The sequence below is a fragment of the Pelmatolapia mariae genome, linkage group LG6 (assembly GCF_036321145.2).
Source record: "Pelmatolapia mariae isolate MD_Pm_ZW linkage group LG6, Pm_UMD_F_2, whole genome shotgun sequence".
In the NCBI taxonomy this organism is placed as follows: Eukaryota; Metazoa; Chordata; class Actinopteri; order Cichliformes; family Cichlidae; genus Pelmatolapia; species Pelmatolapia mariae.
This window is the reverse complement of record NC_086232.1, coordinates 6,384,354-6,404,794: the sequence shown is the minus strand read 5'-3', so window position 1 is coordinate 6,404,794 and position 20,441 is coordinate 6,384,354. Positions and strand designations below refer to the sequence as shown.

At 59.6% G+C, this 20,441-nt stretch overlaps 1 non-coding gene across 1 annotated transcript; it reads right to left on the bottom strand.

Moving 5' to 3' along the window:
* Positions 1 to 388: 388 nt before the first annotated feature.
* LOC134629907 (5S ribosomal RNA) lies at positions 389 to 507 on the bottom strand. The gene has a single exon (XR_010094111.1). It is a non-coding gene; the product is annotated as a 5S ribosomal RNA (ribosomal RNA).
* Between the last annotated feature and the right edge of the window lie 19,934 nt (positions 508 to 20,441).

Below are 20,441 nucleotides of genomic sequence, written 5' to 3'. Positions count from 1 at the left end.
CAGAGCCAAATGCCCTTGTGTGGTGTCCATAGCTTCAGCCAGCAGCACAGGTCTTGGTGTGGTGTCCATGGCCTCAGCCAGTAGCACAAGCCCTATTTTGATGTAGACAGCCTCAGCCAGAGCCACAGGCCCTGGTGTGGTGTAGGTGGCCTAAGCTGGCTGCACAGGTCCACAGCCAGAAGCACAGGCCCTGGTGTAATGTAGATGACCAATGTTAGCAGAATAGGCCTCGGTGTGGTGCGGATGGACTCACACAGCAGCACAAGACATTGCTGAAAACAGCCAAAAGGTATGTCGTTAATGTGGCATTATTAATGGACCGCTGCTTTGGGTCTTTCAACACCCTCCTTCTCTGGATCAAAACCAGCTCAGTGACATGAAAAGTAAATGCTTACAGCACCTGGTATTCCCATGCAGTCTCCCATTCAAGTACTAACCAAGCCCAACCGTGCTTAGCTTCCGAGATCAGACGAGATCGGGCGTTGCCAAGGCGGTATGGCCGTAAGTTGCTGGCTCCAGCACAAAGCGTCAATTTATGGTATCAAGTAGTGAGGTGCCCAGTACTCAAAGTTATGAACACAAGCCTCCAATTTAACTACACTGTTAACGGTAACTGCATGCTTGCCTAATACCCTAACCAAAGGACTCATTTTAGCGTTTGACCAGCCCCACAACCCTTGGTGTGTTGTAGACGGCCTCAGCCGGATCCACAGGACCTGGTGTGGTGTAGTTGGCCTCAGCCAGCATCAAAGGCCCGGGGGTGGTGTACATGGCCTCAGCCAGAGCCACAGGCACTGGTGTGGTGTCCATAGCCTCAGCCAGCAGCACAGGCCTTGGTGTGGTGTCCATGGCCTCAGCCAGCAGCACAGGCCCTGGTGTGGTGTAGGTTGCCTAAGCTGGCTGCACAGGTCCACAGCCAGCAGCACAAGCCCTGGTGTGGTGTACATTGCCTCAGCTAGAGGCACAGACCCTGGTGTGGTGTAGATGGTCTCAGCCAGAGACACAGGCCCTTGTGTGGTGTACTTGGCCTCAACCAGCAGCACAGGCCCTGGTGTGGTGTAGTTGGCCTCAGCCAGAAGCACAGGCCCTGGTGTGTGCTGCTGCACAGGCCCTGGTGTGGTGTAGGTGGCCTAAGCCGGCTGCACAGGTCCTGTGTGGTGTAGTTTGCCTCAGCCAGTAGCACAGGCCCTGATGTGGTGTCCATGGCCTCAGCAAGAAGCACAGGCCCTGGTGTGATGTAGACGGCCTCAGCCAGAGCCTCAGGCCCTGGTATGGTGTAGGTGGCCTAAACTGGCTGCACAGGTCCACAGCCAGCAGCACAGGCCCTGGTGTGGTGTACATGGCCTCATCTAGAGTCACAGGCCATGGTGTGGTGTAGATGGTCTCAGACAGAGCCTCAGGCCCTTGTGTGGTGTAGTTGGCCTCAGCCAGCAGCAAAGGCCCTGGTGTGGTGTCTATAGCCTCAGCCAGCAGCACAGGTCCTATGTGGTGTAGGTGGCCTCTGCCAGAAGCACAGGATCTGGTGTGATGAACATTGCCTCATTCAGCAGCACAGTCCTTGGTGTGTTGTAGACGGCCTCAGCCAGAGCCAACAGGCCCTGGTGTGGTGTACATGGCCTCAGACAAAGCCACAGGCCCTGGTGAGGTGTAGTTGGCCTCAGCCAGAAGCACGGGCCCTGGTGTGGTGTAGCTGACGTCAGCCAGAGCCACAGGACCTGTGGTGGTGTCCATAGCCTCATCCAGCTGCACAGCATTTGGTGTGTTGTAGACGGCCTCTTCCAGGGCCACAGGCCCAGTTGTGGTGTAGGTTGCCTCAGCCAGCAGCGCAAGACCTGTGTGATGTACATGGCCTCAGCCAGAGCCTCTGGCCCTGGTTTGGTGTAGATAGCCTAAACCGGCTGCACAGGTCCACAGCCAGAAGCACAGGCCCTGGTGTGGTGTAGTTGGCCTCAGCCAGAAGCACAGGCCCTGGTGTGGTGTACCTGACGTCAGCCAGAGACACAGGCCCATGGGTGGTGTCCATAGCCTCATCCAGCTGCACAGCATTTGGTGTGTTGTAGACGGCCTCTTCCAGGGCCACAGGCCCAGTTGTGGTGTAGGTTGCCTGAGCCAGCAGCGCAAGACCTGTGTGGTGTACATGGCCTCAGCCAGCAGCACAGGCCCTGGTGTGGTGTAGGTGGCCTAAGCCGGCTGCACAGGTCCACCGCCAGCAGCAAAGGCCCTGGTGTGGTGTAGTTGGCCTCAGCTAGCAGCACAGGCCCTGGTGTGGTGTCCATAGCCTCATCCAGGAGGACAGTCCTTGGTGTGTTGTAGACGGCCTCAGACAGTGCGACAGGCCATGGTGAGGTGTCCATGGCCTCAGCAAGAACCACAGGCCCTGGTGTGATGTAGACGGCCTCAGCCAGAGCTTCTGGCCCTGGTTTGGTGTAGATAGCCTAAACCGGCTGCACAGGTCCACAGCCAGAAGCACAGGCCCTGGTGTGGTGAAGTTGGCCTCAGCCAGAAGCACAGGCCCTGGTGTGGTGTAGGTGGCCTAAGCCGGCTGCACAGGTCCTGTATGATGTAGTTTGCCTCAGCCAGTAGCACAGGCCCAGGGGTGATGAACATGGCCTCATCCAGCAGCACAGCCCTTGGTGTGTTGTAGATGGCCGCTTCCAGCGCCACAGGCCCAGTTGTGGTGTAGTTGCCTCAGCCAGCAGCGCAGTACTTGTGTGGTGTACATGGCCTCAACCAGAGCCACAGGCCCTGTGTGGTGTACATGGCCTCAGCCAGATCCAAAGGCCCTGGTGTGGTGTAGTTGGCCTCAACCAGCAGCACAGGCCCTGGTGTGGTGTAGGTGGCCTAAGCCGGCTGCACAGGTCCTGTATGATGTATTTTGCCTCAGCCAGTAGCACAGGCCCAGGGGTGATGAACATGGCCTCATCCAGCAGCACAGCCCTTGGTGTGTTGTAGACGGCCTCATCCAGAGCCACAGGCTCTGTGTGGTGTACATGGCCTCAGCCAGCAGTACAGGCCTTGGTGTGGTGTCCATGGCCTCAGCCAGTAGCACAGGCCCTGGTGTGATGTAGACGGGCTCAGCCAGAGCCACAGGCCATGGTGTGGTGTAGGTGGCCTAGCTGGCTGCACAGGTCCACAGCCAGCAGCACAGGCGCTGGTGTGGTGTACATGGCCTCATCTAGAGTCACAGGCCATGGTGTGGTGTAGATGGTCTCAGCCAGAGCCACAGGCCCTTGGGTGGTGTAGTTGGCCTCAGCCAGAGCCACAGGCACTGGTGTGGTGTCCATAGCCTCAGCTAGCAGCACAGGCCTTGGTGTGGTGTCCATGGCCTCAGCCAGTAGCACAGGCCCTGGTGTGGTGTAGGTAGCCTAAGCTGGCTGCACAGGTCCACAGCCAGCAGCACAAGCCCTGGTGTGGTGTACATGGCCTCAGCTAGAGGCACAGGCCCTGGTGTGGTGTAGATGGTCTCAGCCAGAGACACAGGCCCATGTGTGGTGTAGTTGGCCTCAGCCAGCAGCACAGGCCCTGGTGTGGTGTCCATATACTCAGCCAGCAGCACAGGTTCTGTGTGGTGTAGATGGCCTCAGCCAGAGCCACAGGCCCTGGTGTGGTGTAGTTGGCCTCAGCCAGCAGCACCGGCCCTGGTGTGGTGTCCATGGCCTCAGCCAGATGCACTAGCCCTGGTTGGAAGTAGATGGCCTCAGACAGATCCACAGGCCCTGGTGTGGTGTAGTTGGCCTCAACCAGCAGCACAGGGCCTGGTGTGGTGTAGGTGGCCTAAGCCGGCTGCACAGGTCCTGTATGATGTACTTTGCCTCAGCCAGTAGCACAGGCCCAGGGGTGATGAACATGGCCTCATCCAGCAGCACAGCCCTTGGTGTGTTGTAGACCGCCTCATCCAGAGCCACAGGCTCTGTGTGGTGTACATGGCCTCAGCCAGCAGCACAGGCCTTGGTGTGGTGTCCATGGCCTCAGCCAGTAGCACAGGCCCTGGTGTGATGTAGACGGGCTCAGCCAGAGCCACAGGCCATGGTGTGGTGTAGGTGGCCTAGCTGGCTGCACTGGTCCACAGCCAGCAGCACAGGCCCTGGTGTGGTGTACATGCCCTCATCTAGAGTCACAGGCCATGGTGTGGTGTAGATGGTCTCAGCCAGAACCACAGGCCCTTGGGTGGTGTAGTTGGCCTCAGCCAGAGCCACAGGCACTGGTGTGGTGTCCATAGCCTCAGCCAGCAGCACAGGCCTTGGTGTGGTGTCCATGGCCTCAGCCAGTAGCACAGGCCCTGGTGTGGTGTAGGTAGCCTAAGCTGGCTGCACAGGTCCACAGCCAGCAGCACAAGCCCTGGTGTGGTGTACATGGCCTCAGCTAGAGGCACAGGCCCTGGTGTGGTGTAGATGGTCTCAGCCAGAGACACAGGCCCATGTGTGGTGTAGTTGGCCTCAGCCAGCAGCACAGGCCCTGGTGTGGTGTCCATATACTCAGCCAGCAGCACAGGTCCTGTGTGGTGTAGATGGCCTCAGCCAGAGCCACAGGCCCTGGTGTGGTGTAGTTGGCCTCAGCCAGCAGCACAGGCCCTGGTGTGGTGTCCATGGCCACAGCCAGAAGCACTAGCCCTGGTTGGAAGTAGATGGCCTCAGACAGATCCACAGGCCCTGGTGTGGTGTAGTTGGCCTCAACCAGCAGCACAGGCCCTGGTGTGGTGTAGGTGGCCTAAGCCGGCTGCACTGGTCCTGTGTGGTGTAGTTTGCCTCAGCCAGTAGCAAAGGCCCTGGTGTGGTGTCCATGGCCTCAGCAAGAAGCACTGGCCCTGGTGTGATGTAGACGGCCTCAGCCAGAGCCTCAGGCCCTGGATTGGTGTAGGTGGCCTAAGCTGGCTGCACAGTTCCACAGCCAGAAGCACAGGCCCTGGTGTGGTTTAATTGGCCTCAGCCAGAAGCACAGGCCCTGGTGTGGTGTAGTTGGCCTCAGCCAGAAGCACAGGCCCTGGTGTGGTGTACATAGCCTCAGCCAGCAGCACAGGTCCTGTGTGGTGTAGGTGGCCTCAGCCAGAAGCACAGGGCCTGGTGTGATGAACATTGCCTCATCCAGCAGCACAGTCCTTGGTGTGTTGTAGACGGCCTCAGCCAGAGCCACAGGCCCTGGTGTGGTGTACATGGCCTCAGACAAAGCCACAGGCCATGGTATGGTGTAGGTGGCCTAAACTGGCTGCACAGGTCCACAGCCAGCAGTACAGGGCCTGGTGTGGTTTCCATGGCCTCAGTCAGAAGCACTGGCCATGGTGTGGTGTAGCTGGCGTCAGCCAGAGCCACAGGCCCTGGTGTGGTGTTCATGGCCTCAGCCAGAGCCAAATGCCCTGGTGTGGTGTCCATAGCTTCAGCCAGCAGCACAGGTCTTGGTGTGGTGTCCATGGCCTCAGCCAGTAGCACAGGCCCTATTGTGATGTAGACAGCCTCAGCCAGAGCCACAGGCCCTGGTGTGGTGTAGGTGGCCTAAGCAGGCTGCACAGGTCCACAGCCAGAAGCACAGGCCCTGGTGTGGTGTCCATAGCCTCAGCCAGCAGCACAGGTCCTGATGTGGCGTCCATGGCCTCAGCCAGAAGCTCTTGCCCTTGTTGGATTTAGATGGCCTCAGACAGATCCACAGGCCCTGGTGGGTTGTAGTTGGCCACAGCCAGCAGCAAAGGCCCTGGTGTGGTGTCTATAGCCTCAGCCAGCACCACAGGTCTTGTGTGGTGTAGGTGGCCTCAGCCAGAATCACAAGCCCTGGTGTGGTGTCCATGGCCTCAGCCAGCAGCACAGGTCCTGTGTGGTTAAGGTGGCCTCAGCCAGAAGCACAGCACGTGGTGTGATGAAAATTGCCTCATCCAGCAGGACAGTCCCTGTTGTGTTGTACACGGCCTCAGCCTGAGCCACAGGCCCTGGTGTGGTGTCCATGGCCTCAGCCAGTAGCACAGGTCCTGGTGTGGTGTAGGTGGCGTCAGCCAGAAGCACAGGCCCTGGTGTGGTGTAGCTGATTTCAGCCTGAGCCACAGGCCCTGGTGTGGTGTCCATAGCCTCATCCAGCAGCACAGGTCCTAGTGTGGTGTAGGTGGCCTCAGCCAGCAGCAGAGACCCGGGAGTGATGAACATGGCCTCATCCAGCAGCACAGCCCTTGGTGTGTTGTAGACGGCCTCTTCCAGAGCCACAGGACCATGGTGTGGTGTAGGTTGCCTCATCCAGAGCCACAGGCCCTGTGTGGTGTACATGGCCTCAGCCAGAGCCAAAGGCCCTGGGGTGGTGTAGGTGGCCTAAGCTGGCTGCACAGGTCCACAGCCAGCAGCACAGGCCCTGGTGTGGTGTACATGGCCTCAGCTAGAGGTACAGGCCCTGGTGTGGTGTCGATGGTCTCATCCAGAGACACAGGCCTTTGGTGTGTTGTAGACGGCCTCATCAGGAGCCACAGGCCCTGGTGTGGTGTAGGTTGCCTCAGCCAGCAGCACAGGCCCTGGTGTGGTGTCCATGGCCTCAGCCAGAAGCACTGGCCCTGGTTGGGTGTAAATGGCCTCAGACAGATCCACAGGCCCTGGTGTGGTGTAGTTGGCCTCAACCAGCAGCACAGGCCCTGGTGTGGTGTAGACGGCCTCAGACAGAGCCACAGGCCCTGGTGTGGTGTAGGTGGCCTAAGCCGGCTGCACAGGTCCTGTGTGGTGTAATTTTCCTCAGGCAGTAGCACAGGCCCTGATGTGGTGTCCATGGCCTCAGCCAGAAGCACTGGCCCTGGTTGGGTGTAAATGGCCTCAGACAGATCCACAGGCCCTGGTGTGGAGTAGTTGGCCTCAACCAGCAGCACAGGCCCTGGTGTGGTGTAGATGGCCTCAGACAGAGCCACAGGCCCTGGTGTGGTGTAGGTGGCCTAATCCGGCTGCACAGGTCCTGTGTGGTGTAGTTTGCCTCAGGCAGTAGCACAGGCCCTGATGTGGTGTCCATGGCCTCTGCAAGAAACACAGGCCCTGGTGTGATGTAGCCGGCCTCAGCCAGAGCCTCAGGCCCTGGTATGGTGTAGGTGGCCTAAACTGGCTGCACAGGTCCACAGCCAGCAGTACAGGGCCTGCTGTGGTGTACATGGCCTCAGTCAGAAGCACTGGCCGTGGTGTGGTGTAGCTGGCCTCAGCCAGAGCCACAGGCCCTGGTGTGGTGTTCATGGCCTCAGCCAGAGCCAAATGCCCTGGTGTGGTGTCCATAGCTTCAGCCAGCAGCACAGGTCTTGGTGTGGTGTCCATGGCCTCAGCCAGTAGCACAGGCCCTATTGTGATGTAGACAGCCTCAGCCAGAGCCACTGGCCCTGGTGTGGTGTAGGTGGCCTAAGCAGGCTGCACAGGTCCACAGCCAGAAGCACAGGCCCTGGTGTGGTGTCCATAGCCTCAGCCAGCAGCACAGGTCCTGATGTGTCGGCAATTGCCTCAGCCAGAAGCACTTGCCCTTGTTGGATTTAGATGGACTCAGACAGATCCACAGGCCCTGGTGTGGTGTAGTTGGCCTCAGCCAGCAGCAAAGGCCCTGGTGTGGTGTCTATAGCCTCAGCCAGCACCACAGGTCCTGTGTGGTGTAGGTGGCCTCAGCCAGAAGCACAGGACCTGGTGTGATGAACATTGCCTCATCCAGCATCACAGTCCTTGGTGTGTTGTAGACGGCCTCAGCCAGAGCCAAAGGCCCTGGTGTGGTGTACATGGCCTCAGACAAAGCCACAGGCCCTGGTGAGGTGTCCGTGGCCTCAGCAAGAAGCACAGGCCCTGGTGTGATGTAGACGGCCTCAGCCAGAGCCTCTGGCCCTGGTTTGGTGTAGATAGCCTAAACCGGCTGCAAAGGTCCACAGCCAGAAGCACAGGCCCTGGTGTGGTGAAGTTGGCCTCAGCCAGAAGCACAGGCCCTGGTGTGGTGTAGCTGACGTCAGCCAGAGCCACAGGCCCTGGTGTGGTGTCCATAGCCTCATCCAGCAACACAGCCCTTGGTGTGTTGTAGATGGACGCTTCCAGCACCACAGGCCCAGTTGTGGTGTAGTTGCCTCAGCCAGCAGCGCAGTACTTGTGTGGTGTACATGGCCTCAACCAGAGCCACAGGCCATGTGTGGTGTACATGGCCTCAGCCAGAGCCAAAGGCCCTGGTGTGGTGTAGTTGGCCTCAACCAGCAGCACAGGCCCTGGTGTGGTGTAGGTGGCCTAAGCCGGCTGCACAGGTCCTGTGTGATGTACATGGCCTCAGACAAAGCCACGGGCCCTGGTGAGGTGTCCATGGACTCAGCCAGTGGCACAGGTTCTGGTGTGATGTAGACGGCCTCAGCCAGAGCCTCAAGCCCTGTTTCGGTTTAGGTGGCCTAAACCGGCTGCACAGGTCCACAGCCAAAAGCACAGGCCCTGGTTTGGTGTAGTTGGCGTCAGCCAGACGCACAGGCCTTGGTGTGGTGTAGCTGACGTCAGCCACAGCCACAGGCCCTGGTGTGGTGTCCATAGCCTCATCCAGCAGCACAGGTCCTAGTGTGGTGTAGGTGGCCTCAGCCAGCAGCAGAGGCCCGGGGGTGATGAACATGGCCTCATCCAGAGCCAAAGGCCCTGGGCTGGTGTAGGTGGCCTAAGCTGGCTGCACAGTTCCACAGCCAGAAGCACAGGCCCTGGTGTGGTTTAATTGGCCTCAGCCAGAAGCACAGGCCCTGGTGTGGTGTAGTTGGCCTCAGCCAGAAGCACAGGCCCTGGTGTGGTGTACATAGCCTCAGCCAGCAGCACAGGTCCTGTGTGGTGTAGGTGGCCTCAGCCAGAAGCACAGGGCCTGGTGTGATGAACATTGCCTCATCCAGCAGCACAGTCCTTGGTGTGTTGTAGACGGCCTCAGCCAGAGCCACAGGCCCTGGTGTGGTGTACATGGCCTCAGACAAAGCCACAGGCCATGGTATGGTGTAGGTGGCCTAAACTGGCTGCACAGGTCCACAGCCAGCAGTACAGGGCCTGGTGTGGTTTCCATGGCCTCAGTCAGAAGCACTGGCCATGGTGTGGTGTAGCTGGCGTCAGCCAGAGCCACAGGCCCTGGTGTGGTGTTCATGGCCTCAGCCAGAGCCAAATGCCCTGGTGTGGTGTCCATAGCTTCAGCCAGCAGCACAGGTCTTGGTGTGGTGTCCATGGCCTCAGCCAGTAGCACAGGCCCTATTGTGATGTAGACAGCCTCAGCCAGAGCCACAGGCCCTGGTGTGGTGTAGGTGGCCTAAGCAGGCTGCACAGGTCCACAGCCAGAAGCACAGGCCCTGGTGTGGTGTCCATAGCCTCAGCCAGCAGCACAGGTCCTGATGTGGTGTCCATGGCCTCTGCAAGAAACACAGGCCCTGGTGTGATGTAGCCGGCCTCAGCCAGAGCCTCAGGCCCTGGTATGGTGTAGGTGGCCTAAACTGGCTGCACAGGTCCACAGCCAGCAGTACAGGGCCTGGTGTGGTGTACATGGCCTCAGTCAGAAGCACTGGCCGTGGTGTGGTGTAGCTGGCCTCAGCCAGAGCCACAGGCCCTGGTGTGGTGTTCATGGCCTCAGCCAGAGCCAAATGCCCTGGTGTGGTGTCCATAGCTTCAGCCAGCAGCACAGGTCTTGGTGTGGTGTCCATGGCCTCAGCCAGTAGCACAGGCCCTATTGTGATGTAGACAGCCTCAGCCAGAGCCACTGGCCCTGGTGTGGTGTAGGTGGCCTAAGCAGGCTGCACAGGTCCACAGCCAGAAGCACAGGCCCTGTTGTGGTGTCCATAGCCTCAGCCAGCAGCACAGGTCCTGATGTGTCGGCAATTGCCTCAGCCAGAAGCACTTGCCCTTGTTGGATTTAGATGGACTCAGACAGATCCACAGGCCCTGGTGTGGTGTAGTTGGCCTCAGCCAGCAGCAAAGGCCCTGGTGTGGTGTCTATAGCCTCAGCCAGCACCACAGGTCCTGTGTGGTGTAGGTGGCCTCAGCCAGAAGCACAGGACCTGGTGTGATGAACATTGCCTCATCCAGCATCACAGTCCTTGGTGTGTTGTAGACGGCCTCAGCCAGAGCCAAAGGCCCTGGTGTGGTGTACATGGCCTCAGACAAAGCCACAGGCCCTGGTGAGGTGTCCGTGGCCTCAGCAAGAAGCACAGGCCCTGGTGTGATGTAGACGGCCTCAGCCAGAGCCTCTGGCCCTGGTTTGGTGTAGATAGCCTAAACCGGCTGCAAAGGTCCACAGCCAGAAGCACAGGCCCTGGTGTGGTGAAGTTGGCCTCAGCCAGAAGCACAGGCCCTGGTGTGGTGTAGCTGACGTCAGCCAGAGCCACAGGCCCTGGTGTGGTGTCCATAGCCTCATCCAGCAACACAGCCCTTGGTGTGTTGTAGATGGACGCTTCCAGCACCACAGGCCCAGTTGTGGTGTAGTTGCCTCAGCCAGCAGCGCAGTACTTGTGTGGTGTACATGGCCTCAACCAGAGCCACAGGCCATGTGTGGTGTACATGGCCTCAGCCAGAGCCAAAGGCCCTGGTGTGGTGTAGTTGGCCTCAACCAGCAGCACAGGCCCTGGTGTGGTGTAGGTGGCCTAAGCCGGCTGCACAGGTCCTGTGTGATGTACATGGCCTCAGACAAAGCCACGGGCCCTGGTGAGGTGTCCATGGACTCAGCCAGTGGCACAGGTTCTGGTGTGATGTAGACGGCCTCAGCCAGAGCCTCAAGCCCTGTTTCGGTTTAGGTGGCCTAAACCGGCTGCACAGGTCCACAGCCAAAAGCACAGGCCCTGGTTTGGTGTAGTTGGCGTCAGCCAGACGCACAGGCCTTGGTGTGGTGTAGCTGACGTCAGCCACAGCCACAGGCCCTGGTGTGGTGTCCATAGCCTCATCCAGCAGCACAGGTCCTAGTGTGGTGTAGGTGGCCTCAGCCAGCAGCAGAGGCCCGGGGGTGATGAACATGGCCTCATCCAGAGCCAAAGGCCCTGGGCTGGTGTCCATAGCCTTAGCCAGCAGCACAGGCCCTGGTGTGGTGTCCATAGCCTCAGCCAGCAGCACAGGCCCTGTGTGGTGTAGATGGCCTCAGACAGAGCCACAGGCCCTGTGTGGTGTACATGGCCTCAGCCACAGCCAAAGGCTCTGGTGTGGTCTCCATAGCCTCAGCCAGCAGCACAGGCCTTGGTGTGGTGTCCTTGGCCTCAGCCAGCGGCACAGGCCCTGGTGTGGTGTAGGTGGCCTAAGCTGGCTGCACAGGTCCACCGCCAGCAGCACAGGCCCTGGTGTGGTGTACAGGGCCTCAGCTAGAGGCACAGGCCCTGTTGTGGTGTCGATGGTCTCATCCAGAGACACAGGCCCTCGGTGTGTTGTAGACGGCCTCATCAGGAGCCACAGGCCCTGTTGTGGTGTAGGTTGCCTCAGCCAGCAGCACTGGCCCTGATGTGGTGTACATGGCCTCAGCCAGTAGCACAGGCCCTGGTGTGATGTAAACTGCTTCAGCCAGGGCCACAGGCCATGGTGTGGTGTAGGTGGCCTAAGCTTGCTTCACAGGTCCACAGCCAGCAGTACAGTGCCTGGTGTGGTGTCCATGGCCTCAGCCAGAAGCACTGGCTGTGGTGTGGTGTAGCTGGCCTCAGCCAGAGCCACAGGCCCTGGTGTGGTGTTCATGGCCTCAGCCAGAGCCAAATGCCCTGGTGTGGTGTCCATAGCTTCAGCCAGCAGCACAGGTCTTGGTGTGGTGTCCATAGCTCAGCCAGCAGCACAGGTCCTGTTGTGGTGTCCATGGCCTCAGCCAGAAGCACTGGCCCTGGTGTGGTGTAGATGGCCTCAGACAGAGCCACATGCCCTGGTGGGGTGTAGTTGGCCTCAGCCAGCAGCACAGGTCCTGGTGTGGTGTAGATGGCCTCAGCCAGCAGCACAGGCCCTGGTGTGGTGTCCATGGCCTCAGCCAGAAGCACTGGCCCTGGTGTGGTGTCCATAGCCTCAGCCAGCAGCACAGGCCTTGGTGTGGTGTCCATGGCCTCAACCAGCAGCACAGGCCCTGGTGTGGTGTAGTTGGCCTCAGCCAGAAGCACAGGCCCTGGTGTGTGCGGCTGCACAGGCCCTAGTGTGGTGTAGGTGGCCTAAGCCGGCTGCACAGGTCCTGTGTGGTGTAGTGTGCCTCAGCCAGTAGCACAGCCCCTGATGTGGTGTCCATGGCCTCAGCTAGAGGCACAGGCCCTGTTGTGGTGTAGATGGTCTCATCCAGAGACACAGGCCCTCGGTGTGTTGTAGACGGCCTCATCAGGAGCCACAGGCCCTGTTGTGGTGTAGGTTGCCTCAGCCAGCAGCACTGGCCCTGATGTGGTGTACATGGCCTCAGCCAGTAGCACAGGCCCTGGTGTGATGTAAACTGCTTCAGCCAGGGCCACAGGCCATGGTGTGGTGTAGGTGGCCTAAGCTTGCTTCACAGGTCCACAGCCAGCAGTACAGTGCCTGGTGTGGTGTCCATGGCCTCAGCCAGAAGCACTGGCTGTGGTGTGGTGTAGCTGGCCTCAGCCAGAGCCACAGGCCCTGGTGTGGTGTTCATGGCCTCAGCCAGAGCCAAATGCCCTGGTGTGGTGTCCATAGCTTCAGCCAGCAGCACAGGTCTTGGTGTGGTGTCCATAGCTCAGCCAGCAGCACAGGTCCTGTTGTGGTGTCCATGGCCTCAGCCAGAAGCACTGGCCCTGGTGTGGTGTAGATGGCCTCAGACAGAGCCACATGCCCTGGTGGGGTGTAGTTGGCCTCAGCCAGCAGCACAGGTCCTGGTGTGGTGTAGATGGCCTCAGCCAGCAGCACAGGCCCTGGTGTGGTGTCCATGGCCTCAGCCAGAAGCACTGGCCCTGGTGTGGTGACCATAGCCTCAGCCAGCAGCACAGGCCTTGGTGTGGTGTCCATGGCCTCAGCAAGAAGCACAGGCCCTGGTGTGATGCAGACGGCATCAGTCAGAGCCTCTTGCCCTGGTTTGGTGTAGATAGCCTAAACCGGCTGCAAAGGTCCACAGCCAGAAGCACAGGCCCTGGTGTGGTGTAGTTGGCCTCAGCCAGAAGCACAGGCCCTGGTGTGGTGTAGCTGACGTCAGCCAGAGCCACAGGCCCTGGGGTGGTGTCCATAGCCTCATCCAGCAGCACAGCCCTTGGTGTGTTGTAGACGGCCTCTTCCAGGGCCACAGGCCCAGTTGTGGTGTAGGTTGCCTCAGCCAGCAGCGCAAGACCTGTGTGGTGTACATGGCCTCAGCCAGCAGCACAGGCCCTGGTGTGGTGTAGGTGGCCTAAGCTGGCGTCACAGGTCCACCGCCAGCAGCACAGGCCCTAGTGTGGTGTAGTTGGGCTCAGCTAGCAGCACAGGCCCTGGTGTGGTGTCCATAGCCTCATCCAGGAGCACAGTCCTTGGTGTGTTGTAGACGGCCTCAGACAGTGCGACACGCCCTGGTGAGGTGTCCATGGCCTCAGCAATAACCACAGGCCCTGGTGTGATGTAGACGGCCTCATCCAGAGCCTCTGGCCCTGGTTTGGTGTAGATAGCCTAAACCGGCTGCACAGGTCCACAGCCAGAAGCACAGGCCCTGGTGTGGTGAAGTTGGCCTCAGCCAGAAGCACAGGCCCTGGTGTGGTGTAGCTGACGTCAGCCAGAGCCACAGGCCCTGGTGTGGTGTCCATAGCCTCATCCAGCAGCACAGCCCTTGGTGTGTTGTAGATGGCCGATTCCAGCATCACAGGCCCAGTTGTGGTGTAGTTGCCTCAGCCAGCAGCGCAGTACTTGTGTGGTGTACATGGCCTCAACCAGAGCCACAGGCCCTGTGTGGTGTACATGGCCTCAGCCAGAGCCAAAGGCCCTGGTGTGGTGTAGGTGGCCTAAGCCGGCTGCACAGGCCCTGGTGTGATGTAGTTTGCCTCAGCCAGAAGCACAGACACTGGTGTGGTGTACATAGCATCAGCCAGCAGCACAGGTCCTAGTGTGGTTTAGGTGGCCTCAGCCAGTAGCACAGGCCCTGGGGTGATGAACATGGCCTCATCCAGCAGCACAGCCCTTGGTGTGTTGTAGACGGCCTCATCCAGATCCACAGGCCCTTGTGTGATGTAATTGGCCTCAGCCAGCAGCACAGGCCCTGGTGTGGTGTCCATAGCCTCAGCCAGCAGCACAGGTCCTGTGTGGTTTAGGTGGCCTCAGCCAGAAGCACAGCACGTGGTGTGATGAACATTGCCTCATCCAGCAGCACAGTCCCTGTTGTGTTGTACACGGCCTCAGCCAGAGTCACAGGCCCTGGTGTGGTGTCCATGGCCTCAGCCAGTAGCACAGGTCCTGGTGTGGTTTAGGTGGCGTCAGCCAGAAGCACAGGCCCTGGTGTGGTGTAGCTGACTTCAGCCTGAGCCACAGGCCCTGGTGTGGTGTCCATAGCCTCCTCCAGCAGCACAGGTCCTAGTGTGGTGTAGGTGGCCTCAGCCAGCATCAGATACCCAGGAGTGATGAACATGGCCTCATCCAGCAGCACAGCCCTTGGTGTGTTGTAGACGGCCTCTTCCAGAGCCACAGGACCATGGTGTGGTGTAGGTTGCCTCATCCAGAGCCACAGGCCCTGTGTGGTGTAATTGGCCTCAGCCAGAGCCAAAGGCCCTGGGGTGGTGTCCATAGCCTCAGCCAGTAGCACAGGTCCTGTGTGGTTTAGGTGGCCTCAGCCAACAACACACGGCCTGTTGTGGTGTACATGGCCTCAGACAGAGCCACATGCCCTGGTGTGGTGTAGTTGGCCTCAGCTAGCAGCACAGGCCCTGGTGTGGTGTCCATAGCCTCATCCAGGAGCACAGGCCCTGTGTGGTGTACATTGCCTCAGACAAAGACACAGGCCCTGGTGAGGTGTCCATGGCCTCAGCAAGAAGCACAGGCCCTGGTGTGATGTAGACGGCCTCAGCCAGAGCCTCTGGCCCTGCTTTGGTGTAGATAGCCTAAACCGGCTTCACAGGTCCACAACCAACAGCACAGCCCTTGGTGTGTTGTAGACAGCCTCTTCCAGAGCTACAGTCCAAGTTGTGGTGTAGGTTGCCTCAGCCAGCAGCGCAGGACCTGTGTGGTGTACGTGGCCTCAACAAGAGCCACAGGCCCTGTGTGGTGTACATGGCCTCAACCAGAGCCACAGGCCCTGTGTGGTGTACATGGCCTCAGCCAGATCCACAGGCCCTGGTGTGGTGTACTTGGCCTCAACCAGCAGCACAGGCCCTGGTGTGGTGTAGGTGGCCTAAGCCGGCTGCACAGGTCCTGTGAGGTGTCGTTTGCCTCAGCCAGTAGCACAGGCCCTGATGTGGTGTACATGGCCTCAGCCAGTAGCACAGGCCCTGGTGTGATGTAGACGGCCTCAGCCAGAGCCTCAGGCCCTGGTTTGGTGTAGGTGGCCTAAACTGGCTGCACAGGTCCACAGCCAGAAGCACATGCCCTGGTGTGGTGTAGTTGGCCTCAGCCAGAAGCACAGACACTGGTGTGGTGTACATAGCATCAGCCAGCAGCACAGGTCCTAGTGTGGTTTAGGTGGCCTCAGCCAGTAGCACAGGCCCTGGGGTGATGAACATGGCCTCATCCAGCAGCACAGCCCTTGGTGTGTTGTAGACGGCCTCATCCAGATCCACAGGCCCTTGTGTGATGTAATTGGCCTCAGCCAGCAGCACAGGCCCTGGTGTGGTGTCCATAGCCTCAGCCAGCAGCACAGGTCCTGTGTGGTTTAGGTGGCCTCAGCCAGAAGCACAGCACGTGGTGTGATGAACATTGCCTCATCCAGCAGCACAGTCCCTGGTGTGGTGTCCATGGCCTCAGCCAGTAGCACAGGTCCTGGTGTGGTTTAGGTGGCGTCAGCCAGAAGCACAGGCCCTGGTGTGGTGTAGCTGACTTCAGCCTGAGCCACAGGCCCTGCTTTGGTGTAGATAGCCTAAACCGGCTTCACAGGTCCACAACCAGCAGCACAGCCCTTGGTGTGTTGTAGACAGCCTCTTCCAGAGCGACAGTCCAAGTTGTGGTGTAGGTTGCCTCAGCCAGCAGCGCAGGACCTGTGTGGTGTACATGGCCTCAACCAGAGCCACAGGCCCTGTGTGGTGTACATGGCCTCAGCCAGATCCACAGACACTGGTGTGGTGTACATAGCCTCAGCCAGCAGCACAGGGCCTGTGTGGTTTAGGTGGCCTCAGCCAGAATCAGAGACCCAGGAGTGATGAACATGGCCTCATCCAGCAGCACAGCCCTTGGTGTGTTGTAGACGGCCTCTTCCAGAGCCACAGGACCATGGTGTGGTGTAGGTTGCCTCATCCAGAGCCACAGGCCCTGTGTGGTGTACAAGCCTCAGCCAGAGCCAAAGGCCCTGGGGTGGTGTCCATAGCCTCAGCCAGCAGCACAGGCCCTGGTGTGGTGTCCATGGCCTCAGCCAACAACACAGGGCCTGTTGTGGTGTACATGGCCTCAGACAGAGCCACATGCCCTGGTGTGGTGTAGTTGGCCTCAGCTAGCAGCACAGGCCCTGGTGTGGTGTCCATAGCCTCATCCAGGAGCACAGGCCCTGTGTGGTGTACATTGCCTCAGACAAAGACACAGGCCCTGGTGAGGTGTCCATGGCCTCAGCAAGAAGCACAGGCCATGGTGTGATGTAGACGGCCTCAGCCAGAGCCTCTGGCCCTGCTTTGGTGTAGATAGCCTAAACCGGCTTCACAGGTCCACAACCAGCAGCACAGCCCTTGGTGTGTTGTAGACGGCCTCTTCCAGAGCGACAGTCCAAGTTGTGGTGTAGGTTGCCTCAGCCAGCAGCGCAGGACCTGTGTGGTGTACATGGCCTCAACCAGAGCCACAGGCCCTGTGTGGTGTACATGGCCTCAACCAGAGCCACAGGCCCTGTGTGGTGTACATGGCCTCAGCCAGATCCACAGGCCCTGGTGTGGTGTACTTGGCCTCAACCAGCAGCACAGGCCCTGGTGTGGTGTAGGTGGCCTAAGCCGGCTGCACAGGTCCTGTGAGGTGTCGTTTGCCTCAGCCAGTAGCACAGGCCCTGATGTGGTGTCCATGGCCTCAGCCAGTAGCACAGGCCCTGGTGTGATGTAGACGGCCTCAGCCAGAGCCTCAGGCCCTGGTTTGGTGTAGGTGGCCTAAACTGGCTGAACAGGTCCACAGCCAGAAGCACATGCCCTGGTGTGGTGTAGTTGGCCTCAGCCAGAAGCACAGACACTGGTGTGGTGTACATAGCATCAGCCAGCAGCACAGGTCCTAGTGTGGTTTAGGTGGCCTCAGCCAGTAGCACAGGCCCTGGGGTGATGAACATGGCCTCATCCAGCAGCACAGCCCTTGGTGTGTTGTAGACGGCCTCATCCAGATCCACAGGCCCTTGTGTGATGTAATTGGCCTCAGCCAGAGCCACAGGCCCTGGTGTGGTGTCCATAGCCTCAGCCAGCAGCACAGGTCCTGTGTGGTTTAGGTGGCCTCAGCCAGAAGCACAGCACGTGGTGTGATGAACATTGCCTCATCCAGCAGCACAGTCCCTGTTGTGTTGTACACGGCCTCAGCCAGAGTCACAGGCCCTGGTGTGGTGTCCATGGCCTCAGCCAGTAGCACAGGTCCTGGTGTGGTTTAGGTGGCGTCAGCCAGAAGCACAGGCCCTGGTGTGGTGTAGCTGACTTCAGCCTGAGCCACAGGCCCTGGTGTGGTGTCCATAGCCTCATCCAGCACCACAGGTCCTAGTGTGGTGTAGGTGGCCTCAGCCAGCATCAGATACCCAGGAGTGATGAACATGGCCTCATCCAGCAGCACAGCCCTTGGTGTGTTGTAGACGGCCTCTTCCAGAGCTACAGGACCATGGTGTGGTGTAGGTTGCCTCATCCAGAGCCACAGGCCCTGTGTGGTGTACAAGCCTCAGCCAGAGCCAAAGGCCCTGGGGTGGTGTCCATAGCCTCAGCCAGCAGCACAGGTCCTGTGTGGTTTAGGTGGCCTCAGCCAACAACACACGGCCTGTTGTGGTGTACATGGCCTCAGACAGAGCCACATGCCCTGGTGTGGTGTAGTTGGCCTCAGCTAGCAGCACAGGCCCTGGTGTGGTGTCCATAGCCTCATCCAGGAGCACAGGCCCTGTGTGGTGTACATTGCCTCAGACAAAGACACAGGCCCTGGTGAGGTGTCCATGGCCTCAGCAAGAAGCACAGGCCCTGGTGTGATGTAGACGGCCTCAGCCAGAGCCTCTGGCCCTGCTTTGGTGTAGATAGCCTAAACCGGCTTCACAGGTCCACAACCAGCAGCACAGCCCTTGGTGTGTTGTAGACAGCCTCTTCCAGAGCGACAGTCCAAGTTGTGGTGTAGGTTGCCTCAGCCAGCAGCGCAGGACCTGTGTGGTGTACATGGCCTCAACAAGAGCCACAGGCCCTGTGTGGTGTACATGGCCTCAACCAGAGCCACAGGCCCTGTGTGGTGTACATGGCCTCAGCCAGATCCACAGGCCCTGGTGTGGTGTACTTGGCCTCAACCAGCAGCACAGGCCCTGGTGTGGTGTAGGTGGCCTAAGCCGGCTGCACAGGTCCTGTGAGGTGTCGTTTGCCTCAGCCAGTAGCACAGGCCCTGATGTGGTGTACATGGCCTCAGCCAGTAGCACAGGCCCTGGTGTGATGTAGACGGCCTCAGCCAGAGCCTCAGGCCCTGGTTTGGTGTAGGTGGCCTAAACTGGCTGCACAGGTCCACAGCCAGAAGCACATGCCCTGGTGTGGTGTAGTTGGCCTCAGCCAGAAGCACAGACACTGGTGTGGTGTACATAGCATCAGCCAGCAGCACAGGTCCTAGTGTGGTTTAGGTGGCCTCAGCCAGTAGCACAGGCCCTGGGGTGATGAACATGGCCTCATCCAGCAGCACAGCCCTTGGTGTGTTGTAGACGGCCTCATCCAGATCCACAGGCCCTTGTGTGATGTAATTGGCCTCAGCCAGCAGCACAGGCCCTGGTGTGGTGTCCATAGCCTCAGCCAGCAGCACAGGTCCTGTGTGGTTTAGGTGGCCTCAGCCAGAAGCACAGCACGTGGTGTGATGAACATTGCCTCATCCAGCAGCACAGTCCCTGGTGTGGTGTCCATGGCCTCAGCCAGTAGCACAGGTCCTGGTGTGGTTTAGGTGGCGTCAGCCAGAAGCACAGGCCCTGGTGTGGTGTAGCTGACTTCAGCCTGAGCCACAGGCCCTGCTTTGGTGTAGATAGCCTAAACCGGCTTCACAGGTCCACAACCAGCAGCACAGCCCTTGGTGTGTTGTAGACAGCCTCTTCCAGAGCGACAGTCCAAGTTGTGGTGTAGGTTGCCTCAGCCAGCAGCGCAGGACCTGTGTGGTGTACATGGCCTCAACCAGAGCCACAGGCCCTGTGTGGTGTACATGGCCTCAGCCAGATCCACAGACACTGGTGTGGTGTACATAGCCTCAGCCAGCAGCACAGGTCCTGTGTGGTTTAGGTGGCCTCAGCCAGCATCAGAGACCCAGGAGTGATGAACATGGCCTCATCCAGCAGCACAGCCCTTGGTGTGTTGTAGACGGCCTCTTCCAGAGCCACAGGACCATGGTGTGGTGTAGGTTGCCTCATCCAGAGCCACAGGCCCTGTGTGGTGTACAAGCCTCAGCCAGAGCCAAAGGCCCTGGGGTGGTGTCCATAGCCTCAGCCAGCAGCACAGGCCCTGGTGTGGTGTCCATGGCCTCAGACAGAGCCACATGCCCTGGTGTGGTGTAGTTGGCCTCAGCTAGCAGCACAGGCCCTGGTGTGGTGTCCATAGCCTCATCCAGGAGCACAGGCCCTGTGTGGTGTACATTGCCTCAGACAAAGACACAGGCCCTGGTGAGGTGTCCATGGCCTCAGCAAGAAGCACAGGCCATGGTGTGATGTAGACGGCCTCAGCCAGAGCCTCTGGCCCTGCTTTGGTGTAGATAGCCTAAACCGGCTTCACAGGTCCACAACCAGCAGCACAGCCCTTGGTGTGTTGTAGACGGCCTCTTCCAGAGCGACAGTCCAAGTTGTGGTGTAGGTTGCCTCAGCCAGCAGCGCAGGACCTGTGTGGTGTACATGGCCTCAACCAGAGCCACAGGCCCTGTGTGGTGTACATGGCCTCAACCAGAGCCACAGGCCCTGGTGTGGTGTACATGGCCTCAGCCAGATCCACAGGCCCTGGTGTGGTGTACTTGGCCTCAACCAGCAGCACAGGCCCTGTGTGGTGTACATGGCCTCAACCAGAGCCACAGGCCCTGGTGTGGTGTACATGGCCTCAGCCAGATCCACAGGCCCTGGTGTGGTGTACTTGGCCTCAACCAGCAGCACAGGCCCTGGTGTGGTGTAGGTGGCCTAAGCCGGCTGCACAGGTCCTGTGAGGTGTCGTTTGCCTCAGCCAGTAGCACAGGCCCTGATGTGGTGTCCATGGCCTCAGCCAGTAGCACAGGCCCTGGTGTGATGTAGACGGCCTCAGCCAGAGCCTCAGGCCCTGGTTTGGTGTAGGT